We start from the raw sequence: 17,266 nt of genomic DNA, 5'->3' as shown, positions 1-17,266 counted from the left end.
CTGGATGTATGTCACTGTGTATTTCCTCATGCTGGCCACTGCTTTTAAAGAAATAAGCAGGATACAGAGAGTGAACATAGCAAACACACCCATCAGAGCTGTTCCTTATTCAGGCATTGCAGTAAAAGCTTTACTGAAAAACACACATATCCAGAATACTAGCTTCCATATGGCGAACACCATTAATGCCATCTGCAGTGGATTGTGTTAGTTTTCAGTCCTTGCACTGTTTTAAAAGAGACACAAAACTGCCTTGAGGTTTGCAAATTACAGGAAGGAAAAAAAACGCATAATGTTCAACCTAAATACAAAGAGCTGCATTAAAATTTCATGGCAAAAAAAAAGCTTTCACTTCAGTTTGTGCAAATTATAAATATTGAGTCATAGAAAGGGGTTAGGATTTCTAAACACAGCAAGTCTGTGTTTTTATTTATATATATAGAAGAAGATAGAAACACCTTAACATCTGGTCATTGTTTCAATCATTGTGGCTCAATGGTCTAGCTTGAATGGCATACCTAGGTTTGGGATGCTATCGCATCGAAAAAGGAAAAGCCTTACTAATTGTGATTCAGCCTTTCCTCTCTCCACTTGGTCTATGCTCAAGCAGCTGCCTCCATTTATGCAGGGAACATTTCAAATGACAGGAGGGAGGGAAAGAGGGAGGGTATTGAACTTGGCTCAGTGCAGGAAGGGGGAGGGAGACGAAAGGTTGCACAATGATTGCACAGTAATTCTTAAGAGTCTGGACACTAAACACAAAAAAATAAGCTTATTGAATAGACCTAGGCTGGTTTGCACTTCTAGACTATCACGCAAATTCTTTCAGCCAGTGGGAGCAGAGTTCACACCAACCAGTTAAATGACGTATGAAGACCTATTCCACTACAAACATCTCCGCTGCTACTGAACCGGCAGTGATGAGGGAAGGAGGGAAAAAAGTGCCAATAATCCGTGTGTGGGCCCGTGTGAAAGACTGCGCTGTGGTCTGTGTGTGTGCGTGTGAGTGTGAGTGTGAGTGTGTCTGTGTGTGTGTTTGTCAGCGACTGAAGAATCTCTTGGCACAACTCCTGCTGTGTACGCTGCAGAGAGGGATCAATGGGATGCTGTTCCTCATCTTTCCTTCGCGTCTCCTCTCGTTGCGCCGATCCACAGCTCACACGTCTCTGGCAGCTCTGGCACATGAAATCTGATGCTAGTAAACAGTCTATTTATCAAATGAATCTAGCTGTCCAACTTTATCAGCTGTAACAGGCAGTAGACTTCTACTAAAAAGAGCGTTTTTTATGACTCCATGAACCACGTTATTGTGGATTGTGAAATACTGTATTCTGTTGTCTCAGACGAGGTTTCATAACTCCAAAGTCTGCACTTTTTTCCTGACATGCACTATATGACAAATTCAGCGATAGCTGCTAGTTAATGGTACAGATGGACTACTCCAACATTCTCAGTTCATTAGTTTCTTCAGCATACAGCAGAAGGGTAGAGAGAGGGAAACACCAACCCCCCATCTCAAACCAGCAGCATTCATAATTACCCATCCACATCAACTCCAAGCACTGACCTGCAGAGGAACCAACAGCTGCTTCACCCAAAAACAACTCTATCTAACACACCGAAATTCCTCGTTGTTGTTGTAACTGTGTCCACCATATATTTATTATATTCTGGTGTAAAGATCTGAATATATCTAATCTAGTATTTTTTATTTAAAAATAGCACTGTGCATAGGCATGTACTTCAGACCCTGTTATGTTTTTTTGTGTATGTATATATGGATGTATGGATGTATGGATGTATGTATCTATGTATGTATGGATGGATGGATGGATGGATGGGATGGATGGATGGGATGGATGGATGGATGAATGGTGCAGATGTGAAATTTTATAATTTATGCCAAAAGCTATCCTATTCTCAAAAGAGTATTTATTTCATATTCCAGAACCTTTGCCAAAAAAAAACCCTTTAAGCTGGATTCACCCCAAGGACATCTCTCAAAGGTAGCATTATTTCAGATGTTTTTTTTTCTAACCTTAAGACACTGTAGCTAGACTACTGGCTCCAACATTGTCTTTGATGTGCTTTTGCCTTTCACTGATTATTTTTGATGCATGAATCGAACAGACCGGCCAGTCCAATTCTTTAATAACTGGGTTCATTTTAATTGATTACGCTTTTCTTCCATCCAGCATGCACTTTATAAATATCTATCATCGTGTCTGTAATGCATCCTTTCTGACTGGTTCTTAATACATTTGAAAGAATGCTCTCTTTGAAATAAATTGGCAGCTCTCATTATCAGCATAGACAAGCAGACCGTCAGTGCTTTCATGTCATTTGCTATTTTTTTGGTATGTTTATCTACTGCTGTCGGACTGGCAGCCCATCACATGGAATGCTGCCATTCACTGTATGGCTTTGGAAGAAAATAAAACGTTATACCAGGCAGCAAGGTGGAGCATTTTCCATATTTTGACACCACTCAGTCACTATCAACTATTCCACAGTGGTACAACACAATACAAATAAACGCTGCACGTATCAAATTTCTGCAGTACATATTTCACCATGTGCACATGAACATGAATATTGACTCTCCGCTGATTGCTGCTTTTGATTATACCAAACAAACTGGTAATGAGACTCTATTAGTAGGAATGATTTAATCCTAGTACCTTTCAGAAACCTACCACTGATGAATCTTTCATTGCTGGCACACAATAACATACTAATCGTGCACTTTATAAGTGTAGAAGTGTTGATACGTTAGCAAACTCAACCTTGTCGAAACATGTTGTGGATGATTACTTTAAATTTGTTATATTTTAACAGTCGTTGGGTTTGTAGCGAGGACAGACTGCTTTAAGCTAAGCAATATATCTGCAGAACCATACTTCAAGAGAACAAATGAGGCCAAAGCCCCTGCTCTTTTCCCTTTCGTAATCAACCATATTGATCGGTCTGTGTGGGAGCTTTCTAGAGGGCTTTCTGCATCCGTGGATCAGCGTATATACTTTGGGGGTGTTTGGCAGGTTTATTTGCGCTGCCTCAAGACAATAGCGCCTCTGAGTGAGGTGATTAAAAGTGCCTTCTTATTAAGCTCCCCCCCTTTAATCAATGACTCTTTGTGATCACAAACAGAGCTGAGAGACAACCTCTGAACGTTCCGCTAGCAAAGCGGGACGGATGTTGGGGTAAGCAGGTGCCAATTCCTACTTTCACAGTGGCTCGTAAAAAGAACTTGCCATTTTAGGTTCTGCAATGCCCAATTAAACAAATCTAATGCAGGGGAAAACGGAGGTCATTTCATTAAGTGGATAAGGTTAATGAGTTATTTGTATGGTTGATGTCTTCTGGCGGTTTCAAAGGTTAGGTGCCTCCATCCTGCTGCCCTTTGGAGTTATGGTTAAAATGAACGAATTTACACGCTCTTCCAAGCAACCATAATGAGGGTCGAGACACACAGTGTGTACGGATGTAAGACCGTTAAACGAGCAGGCCAACACCGAGACCCTCTCCCACCAACCCTTTCTTCTATTTTACTAAAGAAACATACTAAAGTAAGTCCTGCTGCACTCAACACAAGGTTACATAGTCTTTCCCGCTTTAAAGGGAAGGACATATATACTGTAGCGGCTGCTGACTTCCAGTTCAGGAGTCACACTAAATGGACACCATACAGTATATGGCTTTCTTCATATGCAGTTTTTAAATGGTTTGTTTTCTTGCTGTATACACAGTTTTATAGTATTCACACAGCAAATGCAAGGTTCATGAAACTAGCCCAATCAATTCATCCTGATTCAAATGTCTAGGACAAGAATGCAAGGCAGCTACAATCTATGTACGTCAGGACTGTCATATGAATGGGCAGCGGGTGCTTCTTAAGAGCAAGTATTGGACAAACACAAACAAATGAGGCAGCTCGCAGTGACTCAGTGCTCTAATGAACCAGCGTATTGACTTACTGAATTCGCTCTCTATATACAATGGCTGTGTGGATCCCAGCAGCCCGTCTGAATACCAATAACTGTGTGCTTTTGGATGGACGGACGGTGGGTGAGGGGGGTTAACAGCAGTCATCGCACAGCAGAGGGAGCGCACCGAGAAACAAGAGGCCCCTGAGCTCCACATGTGCATGCTGCTTTGTGAAAACATGCGAGCAGGAAAGTGTGTGCACTACATTTGCTGATGAAATACTGTATATGTCATTCTCATGCCTATATTTTTTAACACATTTCATCCTTTTTCCAAGTGTATGAACTATTCTACTAAAAAAAAAAAAAAAAAAAAAAAATTCTACTATGCAATGTCACACCGAAGAGGATGTGTTCCGTTCCTCATGTCGTCTAAGGGGGTTTTTCCTTGTCACTGACACTTCTGGCATGCTCATTAGGGATGTAGATCCCCATCCATATTTCTGTAATACAGCTCTGTGACAATGACAATTACTTGCCAAAAGTGCTGTGTAAATACACTATATAGCTTAAAAACTTTGGACACCTGATCATCACAGCCATGTGTTTTTCCTAAATTGTTGCCACAAAGTTTGAAGTTTGAGTGTCCTGCACTGAGCCCTGACCGCAACCCCACTGGAACACCTTCGGGTTAAACTGGAACACCAACTGAACCCCAGTCCTCCTCACCCTGACCTCACTAATGCTCTTATGACTGAATGAATGAATTCCCAAAGCCATGTTCCAAAATCCAATAGAAAGCCTTCTCATAAGAATTAAGGATATTACATCAGCAAAGGGTGAATTAAACAGGAATGAGGTGTTCAACAAGGCACGAAAGTTGGGGTGGGTCCACAAATTTTTTACCATATAGTGTACAAGTGATTTGAAGAAATCTGCCTTGTGCCCAACAGGATATATGAAAAGGTTCTGTGATGTAAAAAAAAAAAAAGTCGAATTAAATAACGATAGACAATAACAAATTCTTAGGATATTGTTATTATTCTGCTATCCTAATGAGTGATCCACCATGAATCACTAACACAGTTTGCTTCATGTATAGGCACTATAAAAGGTCCAGCAATGTGACTGAATATCTTGGATTGTAAACCCAGAGGAAGTCCATGACCAAATGGACCCCACCGAGAGCCAACAGGGACCCAGTTGGAACAATGCAACAGCCTTACAGTTCTTAATGAGCATCCTCACATTCTGCATGATACCACTAATTTGAGAAATTTCCAGCACAAAGACATAATTAGACAAACTAATTAGACGCAGACTTTGTTGCACAGAGAGCCTCCGCAGTTCAAGCTATCCGCCTACCTGCTGTGTGCTAAAATAAGACGGAGCCATCAAGAACATGTACGCTAATTCCCTTCGACAAGAGCACCTTGGCATATGTGGAGAGGCTACATTGTGTCAACGCACCTAGGGGACCAACCCCCTCCCTAACTCATACAAAAACAGCTTCGATCTATGTACATAATATACAAGGCATAAAGTGAAATGTGTTGTCATATGGCCATATGTCGACCTAAAGAAGATGTGGAAATAGCCTTTTCAAAGGAAGGAATTAAATTGGAATCGATAGCTAACTACAAGTCAAGCATGGACATTTAGGTCTCTGGAGGATTCATTATTCATTGCTAACACCCTGGAAAGGACAAAAAAAATATAAAAGCCTCAGAACAAAAAGGGTTGCTGCTGGAGAGCCACAACCCAGAGTCCAGGGAGAACGGGGTGACACACAGGTGAAGGAAAAGTAATTGATTTAAAAAGTGACGGGGGAAGCCAGAGTCTCTGGAGGGATCTGGAGCTCATCAGCATGGAAGTGGCAGGGGAACATGGCTGGAGGAATTTTATAATAAAGCTTCAGTCTGTATTAGGTAGTCTGTAAAACGTTTGAAACCACTTTAAGGTCTGAATAAACGACTAACATGACTGAACGGCAACCACATCGGTTCCACATGATTGAACTGAATAATGTTAACAGAGGTCATTTTCATACATACAACAAGCTCACACCTGAGAATCAAACCCACAATGCTCATGTATGTCAGCAGGCACATTGCCACTGCACTACAGTATTTGACCACACAGAATGTAGCCATCAAAAATCTTATACCATAACTATAGTTTCCATCAGCGCCAAACTCCTCATGAGAATTTATCATGTTCATCCTACATCTAGAACAAAGAAGCGTGTTTAAATTCATTTACTATAAATCATATTTTGTTTTCCTGAGAAACGTAATATTATTTCTTAAATTTGTCAACTTGACAACTCAATCCCACATCCAGGAAGCATCAAAATGGAAGTCGTCTGAGCCATTTAGGAAATAATTTGTGTCAAAAATAGATTTATTTTGCTCTATGTAGCTTGCATTGCAGTCAAATGCCACACCTACTAGCAGTGAGAAATGTAGCAAGATTTGCCAAGCTAATTATTTCCTTCAGTGGCACGTGAATCATGTGGTCCAAATATGAATCATTTCTGATGGATCAAAAAACTCCTTTTCGAAGCTGCAAACAATGAGGACAACGGGATTTAGTTTATTTTTGATATTATTAATCCGTTACTGCTTCCAAAAAAACAATCTGCCCACCCAGAAGAGGTGGCCCTGTCACTAATCGAGTGTGTGCGCTTGCCAGGTGCTAGGAAAAAACTCTGAATCCTGCCAAGCAAGGTTATCAGTCCATTGCAATAAACGGACTACATTCATTAACAGAACCTGGAGCTGTGGGGATCTTCCAAATCCCCAGAGCTCAATGTGTCTTCCCTCTCTTTCATGTGCTAAAGATTAAAGCTAAAGGCCATCTCCCTGTGCTCACACACCCATTTTTACATCCTCTCCTGTCTCACATCTCTCTCTTTCTTGCTTAACTGCTACACAGGCACCAGGCTTTTTTTTTTACATATTTTGCTGATGAACCACTGAATTATGGGTCTTTCAGTTCCTGCTAAAAGGGATATTAAAAAGGTGAGCGCTCTGTGCATCAGCTTAATGCTTTCTATAAGCAGCTCACAAACAAGGAAAAGAACGAGAGGGTGTTCTCTATTGGATCATTTCTCCACTGGATCGTTTCTTTAGGGGGTGGGAAGGGGCTGTTTTTCTACTCAGCCTTGTCCCATATGTGTTACTCCTGAATAAATGCCTGGAGGTGTTGAAACATGTCAAACTGTGACTTGTCATCCGAGGGCAAGGACATACATCAAGACATGAGTGGAATATAAAATAATAATGTACACATGCCGTATGTATTTTCCTTTCTAGCAGTCATTTTGGCTGGCATTTGTCTTGGCACAATTAATTAGTTCTGTGATTGTGCAGCCTAAAAAAAAAAACTACAGAAAAAAACAACAACAACCAGAATACAAGGTAACCTATAGTAAGTAACCAACTAATAAATATTGTATTTGGAATTTCATATCCCACAGATTGATCAAGGACTTTCAAAAAAAGCAAATTAATTCTGACGGGAAAATTAATCGTCCATGCCAAAGGATAACCTGATAAAACATTTTAATGGAATAATGAACGAGGTGGGCTGATATCGATGTTTTTAGAAACTTTATGCTTCCTTTCTCGTCAGTAAACGTAAGAAGAAATAGGAAGGAAAAAAAAATAATTATAATCTGACCGTACAGGCCTTGACAGTAAAACCCTGACAGGTCCCAATGTGGCGACGCATACTGATTTCATCCATGCTTTGCCAGGCCGCTCGAGGTTTCTGGAGAAGACAGTGTGTCGGCAAACAGGTGAAAGCTTTCTGAGCTTAATCTCGTTAATCACGCACTCCCTGTCCCCATTTAAACACTCCAGCGAGAGAGTTTAGGGTGATAAAAAGGCTCGCCTTTCAAGAATCATGACTCATCCTTGTTCGCCGGAGAAATAAATTCATTTAGCGAGATTCCTCCCCCATGTTTGCATCCACGACATACATTACCATCTGCGCATCTGTGGCATGTATCAGAAAAATATTCCAACCAAAAAAAAAAAACGACAAAATCTAACGGACCAAAATTAGCATAATGCATAATGTTAGCTCTCCTGTGCCAGTTTTAATGAGATATTTGCATGGTTGTGATATTTATGTTCTGATATTTAATTACAAGCAAAGTTTGGATATGTCCACATAGAGTGATTTTATGCGAATCTGAAAAACCTTCCAAAAAAAGATCAGAACATCTCAAGATCATTGAAAAGCTTTACTTGCAAAGTGATGTGCAGAAGAAAAAATCGGAGCTAAACACCATGAATAAATCATATGTAATACTACTACAATGTACCTGACAGCTATAATGCAGAGTGCCCACAATCTCTCTTTGGCCATACTGGAAAAACTTCAGAGCTGAAAACGCATGAAGGCAATAGAGCTGGGAAGCTGGGAAGAACTTGCAGGTGGCGTTTGACTTTGATTACCATAGCACAATAAATGCGTCAGTTAAGGTTGATTTCAATTACATTTCTTCCAAGTGTACTAATAAATACATCTTCTTTCAAATCTTTCCACATTTGAAATGTTGTGACTAGTTAGAGCAGGAATCCATGTGAGACTTTTACCAAATACAATCAGGGCCAAGGCTGTAGCCCTAGTTAGCTAACTATGACTGCAAAAATGCACAGTGGCCTTGACTAAATGAACAAAATACAGTACAGTGCATGTTATGCTCCACAACAACTGTTATATAACCATTACTGGTCCAACACATGGCACAGAGGGTAGAATTGCAACCTCACAGCCTTTGAGTTCAATCCTGACGGTTGCTGTTTCACATGTTCTCCACATGTCCAGATAGATTTACTCTGGTTTCGTCCAAGAACCTAAAACATTTCACACAGTGGACTGGCTATGCTGAATTTGTGTATGGATCCATGGTGTTTCATCCAGGGTGTATTCCTGCCTCACACCCAGGAATAGACTCTTAATCCACCAGAAATAAGTGCACACTGATGTTGAATGAACGTGGCATCACCATGCACTTACACCATATCGTTTCAGACAGAAAAGAAGACTATGACGGGGCAATACTAGCTGAAGTGATGAACCAATGCCAAAAACCTGCTTCTGAAATTCTCATATTTTTTATCCATTAATAGTTATATCTAACTGAGGTGGAAAATCTACTGTATGGAGCAAGTTAATTCTGAATTATCACTTTCATTATAAAATCTGTAAAAAGTAGGTCTCTCTCTCTCTCTCTCTCTCTCTCTCTCTCTTCAGCTAAAAAGGAAAAAATGCAGCTTGTTACATAACCGAGTACCATAAGTGAAAATCCTCTGTCCAGAAGCGTTCAAGGAAAGCTTAAAGGAGCAGCTTTAGATCAAAGCGCTGACACTGAAGTCTTGTCATATACGTTAACCTAAATATTTCCTACAGTAAGTTTCAGCAGAACACCACTTACACATTTTAAATCCACCCATCCACCCGTTCTCTACACTGTTTATCCTACTGGGTCTCAGAGATCATGAAAACTATCCCAGGAGACTCGAGGCACATGGCAGGATGCCAGACTATTGCATTTACACACTAGAAGACAATTTAAAAATTGTATAAAAAGTAAGTCTTTGGACTGGGAAGGAAACCAGGGCATACAGCGAAAGCCCCCAATGTTTTGGAGAGAACAAGAAGAACGTGCAAACTCCACACACATGATAGAGGCAGGAATCAAGCCATGGAAGTATGAGGGATAAGTGCTAAAAAAAAAGCCACAGTGCTGACGACATGTTTTTCACTGCGTAAAACAACACTTAATTCTAACAAATATCTTTATTACTATTCTTCGATAGGGTGGAGAATTCTATCGCTATAAAAACAATACTGCATTAATATAAACCTGTGATCTGTCTCGAAGAGAGAACTATAAAAAAGAAAATCAATCAAAACTCTCCGACCAATCAGATTCAACAATTCAACAGCACAGAGCGATAACTGTTTATATGCAAGTGAACAGCTGTGTATAATTACAAGCACAGGGTTTTTAATAGGTTTTAAATCCTATTAGAGTCTACCATTGATTTTGTGTTCAACACCTATTTCTTTGTTAATTTTGATGTTTGCGGTCGTTATCTTGCTGCAAGATCCATCAACAGACTGCCAAGTTCCTTCAGGCAAAGGTGATCAGGTTTGGATCTAAATTATCCTGGTATTTCTCTGAAAATCAAGGGGCAGATTGGCCATCTGGAGCACCAGGAGTTCTCCCAGTGGGCTGCTGGGCAAACTGGGCCGGCCCGGTGCTACATAAAGATATATATATTCATGTATATAATAAGATATATAATAATGTCAGTAATGATAATATTGTCTCCTTTTCTTCTGTGCAAGTGAGTCACCAGCATGGCCCATCTTGGTGGGGAAGGGATGGATATTGCTGTTTGTCTCCCTCAAAACCCTTCTTATCTACTCCCCCAACCCCCAACCCCTCCAAATATTAATCTGGTCTGCTCCATTGCCTATCTTTAAACGCACCCTCTTTCACATCTACCTCACACAAACAGCGAGACTGAATTCCATAGACTGAAAGTGGAAGAAAAGACAAGGTGGAGCTGAAAATTTTAAAATGTTAGATGGTGTGAAATGTAAACTCAGACACGATCGTAGGTGAGTTTAATGTCAATGATGACAGAATGCGATTCAGATGTGGGTTCATGTTAGTGCTAAAAATAAAGTTTCAGTCCTGATCCAGTCGTACAGCTGAGTGGTGCAGCTCTCCTACACTGCTCCCAGATGATGCCCCTGACTAGCTCACATGCTGTCTGGAATGGTTTATATTATAGATCTTCTTTATTACACTGTTCTTCTGTTACTGTTTGCCTCTTTTAAAAGGTGAATTGATATCTTTTCAATGTTACTTCATATCAGCGGCCATGTGTTGCGATGTGGTATGTTTTGGAACGTAAACCACTACACACCCTACAGCATTAATGATCCAGAATCATACACGTGTGATTCTTCATATACACTCCATAAAGTGTTCAATACATGTCACAATACTTTTCCACCTTATTAAAACTTTTTATCAAGTTCCTAATTCTGTTTAACAATTCAGACTTCATAATCAACTTCTCTGTCTCTTTAGTTGAAAGCTGTTTGATTTTCTTCATAGTGACACATACTGGGAGTCCTGAAGGATATTAAAGGAATGTCTACAACTATAAGGCTGTCAGAGCCTAAGAGCATACTTTTCTGCCTCAAAAAAAAAAAACCTTTAAAAACAAGCTTAAGCATTATGACAAAAATATCAGTGTATATAGTAACATCATTATTCAGGTTTTTTGGGGGTTTTTTGGTTGTCGACACACAGCACTGTTTTTAACTTACTGGCCATTGACATCGAATTCTATAATAATCATTCAAATAAATTGTCACGCTTATGCCGAATTGCTATCTGGATTCTGTCAACTTCTTTGTCACGCTTCTCTTGATGTCGGGTTTTGTTTGCTGCTTTGCCTTCCATAGGCTTGCTCGTAGCTTGTGTGTTTTGCTATTTTGGATTGTACTCACTGTTTGTTGTTATTTTTTACACCGTGCACAATAGAAGTCTGCACATCAATCGCCTCTGAGAATCCCTGACATAAATACTTCATATATTAGTAACAAAACAAAAAAAAAACAGATTTAAAAAAATCTCAGTTTTTTTTTTTTTCAAAATATGGCTCCTTTTTTTTTAGCAACACAATAAAACCGAATGCATTGCGTTTATTTGTTTAAATAATTATTAAATACAATAGTGAACAACTGTAACAGTCAGGCGTTTATTTAACATTACCCATAGGAAATAATTAGCATAATAAATTCAAGGTATTAGAATAAAGTAAGTAGAGTCATTGGCTTTTATCTATAATGTCACTGAGTGCCTAATCGCTGTTACTTATTCATTAAATAAATGAACGAATAAAACTGTACTTGATATTACTTTATTTTAACACAGGACCGACTCGTACGGCAAAGTGATAAACTTCACCGAAAATCCAATCTCGGATCTGCAACTTCCACCCAAACGATAAGTTTATTATTTGCTCGACACTAAAATAATTTCGAGTTTAAACACGAACAATATGTGAGTGCCTTGCAGGAGCTGAACTGATTCATTAGTATGGCTAATTATATTTTGTGCATTTATTAGCACAGTAATAACGCATAAATTAATTAGGAATGTTAAAACTTAGAGAGAAAAAAAATCTATCCTTTTCACAACATGTCTATGTAAAGGTTTTCGAGTGTGTGAGACTGAGCATAAAATCGGCATGTATAAAATGATTGCTTAAATGTTTAAGTGTAGTGCTTTCGACACTGTTGGCATTGAGGTGGCATTTTGCAAGCATAAAGAAATGACATGATTCTTCATTTCAGCTTTTGAAGTAAGGAAGAACCTAGAGTAGTGCAAAAGGTACAGAAAATGAATTGTAGTAATATGTTGTGTTGAGTGTTACATAATTATTAATAAGTGATGCATGTATTTCTGAATATTTCTCAAATATGTCCCAGGTTTATTCTGTGAGATAAGAGCTGAAAGGAAAAACAAACTGGACACAACAAAGGCGATATTAATGAGACCGGTTTCTTTTTTTTTCTTTTCATGATTCCATGAAATATACCCCAGCAGACGTGTCATCACAGCATCTAAACAAATGAAATGCCCTCCTACTTCCTGCCTGCAGATTTCTGTTGAGCTGTAACTATTCTGCAAGGACAAAACCACCTTTTTCCATAAAAGAATGAGAAGTGCAGGAAACATCCTAACAACGTCCCTTTGCCCCTTCTCTGGTCCCCTCTGTTGCAAAAAGCGGCCTCTTTGGCCCCCGTGCCAAAGCCTGAAACAAGAGCTTTGCAGCATGAAGGGTCTGAGCGCACAAAGGAGCTCCTGTCATTCTCGAGTCCTGGGCAGGTCCCAGTTTTCTCTCTCACATGGGACCTGCCCATTGCTGATCCAGAGGGAATGAACCCCCCTATCTGAGTTGCACTCCCAATCCTTACAATGCCCATTAAGGGGGACGTGCACTTACCACCTAGTCAAAGCCTGCTAACAAAGGCTAATTTTCTCCTTTTTGTAAGTTGTCAAAGAGGTGAATGGAAAAATAATTACAAACCATTTTCAAATCTACAGAACACAAGACGTGGCATCTAAACCAAGAAAAAAAACACAACGTAACAAGCTGACGAGAAATATGTCCGTAAGTTTTAACATGCTTATCACTCTCTTTGCCTTTCAGAGATATAATCCATGCCTCTGCACCTGCAATCATCCACAGCTGAGTCATTTCACCGCTAGCATCGATGGAGCGTCACATGATGGGGCCATAATTTTATCAAGGAGCTCTTGACCACAACCACTAAAGTAGAGTAATTTACATGCGGTGTAAAATCTGTGCACTACTCACACGGAGATGAAAATGCTGGCTTGACACTCAAAAAGAAAAAGGCTCGAAAGTCACTCTGCCTAAATAGTGCTGCTTATCCAGTTGTAGACTAAACTTACTGCAGTCCTATTTATTTTATTGGAAAATAAAAGAAGAATCGAGCTTTTCATGAAGAGACACCGGGTGGTATGTGAGGTGTTTAATAAGAGAGCTGTTGAATGTCAGGGATGTGAGGGGAAACTGAGGTATTTGCACGGTAGTCTGTGCCATGTGCACTTTGCTTGTCTGCTTGTCTGTAACGGTGTAAAGCTACGTCTCGACTGAAAGGAGCACTTACACTGCGGCAGCTGCTAGAACACTGAACAATGACCGACATGCAAGCTCAGTATCATCATTGTAATAATAATGCTGTTTACATTAAGCCTTGGTCAATCACAAACATGCTGTCTGTGTTAAAAAAAAAAAGAATTAAAAAAATCTACCATTCTGCTGCAGCTTGAATTAAAGTGTGCTAAAACCCAGCGAGAAGAAAAATGCTGAATATAAGAAAATAAGGAAGCAAGCACGAGTAAGTCTGGAAGGCAGAGTGCACGCGGAAATGAAATGCAATCAAGACGTTGAGCAAAACTCCCCTGGATCTCACCTCTGTGTAATTACAGAACGCTTCAGAAGCCCTTGTAGGGGGAGGGAGTGTTTAGGAGAGGGCACAAAGCTTATGTATTAGCATGGGGGGTTGAGGGTGCAATAGGGCTCTCATTTGTAATAGTGCATGAGACAGAAACCCTGTCAGGAAAGCCGTCGTCAGCATTTTTACCAACATCCGTGACCCACTTAAAAACGTTTTAGTGCTTGCCTACTCCTGACACAGCATGGGAGAGGCTCCATATCCAACACAGACACAATGGAATCAAAGCAGAACGATGCTGTGTGTGAACCTATAGCCTGTAATGACATATGTCATATATCAGTGCTCATCAACTGGAAAACTGCAGTCTGGTTGCAGATCAAACGGTGGACTTTAATAAAATACTGAATCATGTATGAAAGAAAAAGTCATATTTCAGTAAATTCAGTTTTCTAAACATAAACCAGTACAGTACGGCTTCTGTAACATATGCTCTATTGTGTTTTGTCTAATCACGTATGTATTTATGTACATTACTGAGCTGAACATCTAGTCATCTTGCTACAAGTCTGGAGACATGAGCTTATGAAGGGGAGAGTTTCTCTGATTTGGCAACCATTTGTTCTAATCTGTGTGTCATCTGTTCAAGGTCTGTGGCACTAGTCAAAAATAGTAGAAGTGAAATGTCACAACAAACCAAAAAATAATCACTTTAAATTGTTGTATTTCTAAACTTAACTAATCCTTAATGGTTAAGTGTTAAAAATGAACAATTGTCACATTTCAGTCATGCTTTTCAAGACCACAGTGTACAAGGAATTTGATCAAACTGAACTATCACAGAAGTCGACTATTCCTCAACTATATGCTGGTGTTCACACTGGGCACGTTTACTAGGGTCCAAATGTTGTGTCATTGTTCCCAGAAGCCCTTGCGGCGTTGGTCGGCTTTCTGACTCACTCGAACCCCAGTGAATTTGCATTCATCTTATGTCATCACCAACGTGTACATGAAGATCACAACAAGACCCATCATGTTTATTTTTTGTTTGATTTATTATTTTGGTACTGTTCTGCATGGCAGAGCACCTCATCTCTTCTGTGCCAACAACGTTCCCCTGCCACTCACGGTTCACGTGTATTGTGGAAAATGATGTCATCATCAACTTAAACACGTGCAGTTTACTTTACTTACTGAACAAGCACATAATACAAGCACTCAAGCAAAACACAACAGAACTCAGAGCACCTCCTACAGATAGTCTCAGGTTCAGTACCATGCTGAGCTTCCCGGTCTGTATAACAGCTGTCACATTTGCAATTTTTCATGAAACCCTGCTCTGTTTCAGCTTAAATTACCAGCATAAATGCCTTCTATGATACAAAACTGTATTTTCATTTAGAAAAATATTTCAAGAAGAGCATGTTTGCGTAGTCAGTACAAACAAGTGTGAGAAAGTATGGAAAATGCTCACCTGAATCCTGTTGGATATTTTTAGTTTGTAAAAATAGAAGATTAATCAATAAAAAAATCATGTTTAAAAAAGAAAAAAAGAAATGTTTGCAAATGCTCTAACAGAAAAGCGTTGTAAGACAATGCCACAGCAGTCTCTGAGAGTATTCAGCTGCCCTGTCACGTCGCATGTGCATCAGTTTGGCGGCTGGCGTCATGCAATCATCACACTCTCCAGAAGCTAATTGAATTAAAAGAACTAGCTAAAGGTTGGAAAATAGAAAATGATTAAAAGTTGAAAGAAACTAAGGCAAACAATTAAAAAAAAATAAAAATGTCTTATGAAATTACTTGAGACAGAAGACATGAATGTTTTAATCCACAGCTTGAAACTGTTCCTAATTAAATTAACAACTTGATCTTATTTTTGAATGTTGCTATGATACAAATATACTGCTCCTGTGTAAATAGACTACGCTAATGTGAATCGACAGCTTATTGTTCTGAATGGGAATAAGCGAGTCATCACGTGTGGGATAAAAAATTATTCGTTTTTGCTTTTATCTAATAAGTAATAAGAATTTTTTTCTTATTGCAACGTATAGATTTTTTTCCTTATTCCAACGTATAGCAGACTATAAAGCAATGCCTTAGGCCAAGGTCTTTTGAACAACTTTCTGTAAAGGATAACGTACATCCTCAGCCGTGAGGACGCACGTACAGCAAAACAAGGTTGTGAGCTGTTCTATTACAGAATGGGGAAAGAAAAACAAAACGCAATGATAAAAGTAGAATTGAAATAAGACATCCTGTACGAAGGAGCACAAGAGGCACAGCATGTCTTCAAGAAGGCCCTAATTGGTACGGCAGGTCTATATTCAATAGTCTAATAAAAGACGCACAATCATTGCTAAAAGCCTACCCGCCATGCAGGGCTCGTCCAATGTATAGTATGTTAAATCAATATTAGCAGGAAATTTCACAAAGAATCAATGCTGAAGACTGAATTGAAGCCCCAAAAATGTTATCTTTATTATCGATCCAAGGCAACAAATAGATTTGATTATAACAAAAGTCTAGCTTTTGCTAAGGCATATCAACCAAAAATTGATGTAATGGTGAATCAGTGAGATGCTCTTGCTGGGTGCAGCGCCAGCCTTATTCTTTATTTACATAAGCGTGTTTCTCTCTTTTACACATTGTGCAGCACAGCCGAGCTCCTGGTTCAACCACCATTTGATTTTGCCATCTGGTCAACCTCTAAATGAATTCATATTCATAGCCACTGTCCAGACGAACATTGTTATGATGACCACAGTGAAAACAAACAAGTGCACATGACTAAATCCTGAGGAAAAAAAAGAAAGACTGTCCCATTGATGGACTTGTGAGTCAGCCTGTGAACAAAACAGACCGAGAGTGATATAATACTATCTTCAGTATCACTTGACGCTGCATCCAATCCAAGGCCTTTTGCATAGTTTTAACACACACCGGAAAGTGTAAAACACCATTTAGGACAAAGTAGTAGGTTTGGGATTTGTGATGTTGCTCACTATTGCTGCCTAATCAGACATGTCCAAATATAGTGGCCAGAAAACTGAATCACAGACAAAGCAAAAGACAGATGACTTTTTTTTTTTAAAGAGTCACATCTCTAATACTAATGAGATTCTATTCCATATTTCTTCATCGTTTTAATTTGTAAGATCTATGCTAAGAGAGTCTGGATTGCAATGGAATATAAATGTTTCTGTGCTGCTCCGGTATAAAATCTTTTAAGGGCACAGATTGTCCTGGCAAAGCCTTGTCAAGTCATCCTACACACGTACACACATACACACTCTGCCTTTCTTGCCCAT

General features: G+C 39.4%; 1 protein-coding gene across 1 annotated transcript in view; it reads right to left on the bottom strand.

Moving 5' to 3' along the window:
* Positions 1-17,266, bottom strand: part of nexmifb (neurite extension and migration factor b) — a 57,411-nt gene that overhangs the window by 39,522 nt on the left and 623 nt on the right. The window lies entirely within an intron of this gene.

Source organism: Tachysurus fulvidraco, chromosome 17, assembly GCF_022655615.1.
Source record: "Tachysurus fulvidraco isolate hzauxx_2018 chromosome 17, HZAU_PFXX_2.0, whole genome shotgun sequence".
NCBI classification, from domain to species: domain Eukaryota; kingdom Metazoa; phylum Chordata; class Actinopteri; order Siluriformes; family Bagridae; genus Tachysurus; species Tachysurus fulvidraco.
The sequence above is the reverse complement of the archived record's forward strand: the minus strand, read 5'-3'. Positions and strand labels throughout refer to the sequence as shown.